Consider the following 1,131-nt stretch of genomic DNA (forward strand, 5'->3'; position numbering starts at 1 on the left):
CCGTGAGTCAGGAGGGAGGCAGGTGCTGGGCGGCGGCCCCATCCTCGGGAGGCTATTGGTGATTCTTGAGCCTGGAACTCTCGGGGCTGTCACGGAGCACCCTGTCCTCCAGCCAACCCATCCGCCCAGAAGCCCAGCCAGCAGCCGGCTACCTGTACAGCAGCTGTGGGTGAGGGACGCAGACAACCCAGAGTCACCACCGTTGGGGAGCAGTCTTCATCTTCAAAGGCGGCCCGGCACAGACCCTCGGGAAAGAGCAGCTCTTAATGGAAGGGTACTGGGTTCCTTGAGGCAAATTCATACCGACAGAGCAGATGACGCTGTATCTTGTTTTCATCTGTACCACTGCAGACATGAATGGGAAGGGCCTGGCTCTTCAGGGCCGGGGTGGTCAGACGTCACTCAGGAGGGAGGCAGAACACCAAAGAGGAGCTGAGTCCAAGAGACGGAGCCCCGTCTCCTGAGTTACCATTCTCTTTCCACCAGGTCCTGCTCCATGTGAACGGCAGGATGAAGGAGGAAAGATCATCTGACACGGCTGCCTCTGAGACACACCTCACGTGGTCCTCTCCCTCCCTCCTTCCCCCTTCAGACCTTGGACCCTACAAGCTTGCTCCGACCAAACACTTGCTGTGCCCTCAGCCTGGAAGACCCTTCCCTCGCTTCTGTGCCGGGCCTCAGCTCAAAAGTTGCCTCCTCCAGGAAGCCTTCCCTGACTGTGAGCTCTACATCACTGCCAAGTGTTAATTCTCTGCAGAGAACTATCTGACATCTTCTTGTTTATTTATGTGTGCACATCGCTTCTCGGCCTTTTGGCTAAGATCAAGTGTAGTATTTATGTGTGCGTATGTGTATCTGTGTTTATACTCTCTCCTTCCAATAAAATTTAAGTATCAGGAGAGGAGGGACCAGGTGGGTGTTTAACAAATACAGTTAAATGACCAAAAGAGAAAATTTCATTTTTAATTGCCGACAGCCCAGCGTTGGTGGAGATGCTGAATATTTGTAGAGATATTGTTAAACCTTCTGCGTAGAATAATGTGTATGTCCCTTGGGTGACTCCCAAGGTCCTTGCACTCTTGGCCAGCACATCCAATGTAGTCGGGGTCCGTGATGCTCACAGACTCTGAT

The 1,131-nt window shown here is 52.9% G+C and overlaps 1 pseudogene; it reads left to right on the top strand.

Annotated features, from left to right (window-relative positions):
• The first annotated feature begins 796 nt into the window (after positions 1-796).
• LOC145717575 (U2 spliceosomal RNA) lies at positions 797-872 on the top strand (annotated as a pseudogene).
• The last annotated feature ends 259 nt before the right edge of the window (positions 873-1,131 follow it).

The sequence above is a fragment of the Leptonychotes weddellii genome, chromosome 1 (assembly GCF_054177405.1).
Source record: "Leptonychotes weddellii isolate Sample4059 chromosome 1, ASM5417740v2, whole genome shotgun sequence".
Taxonomy (NCBI): Eukaryota; Metazoa; Chordata; class Mammalia; order Carnivora; family Phocidae; genus Leptonychotes; species Leptonychotes weddellii.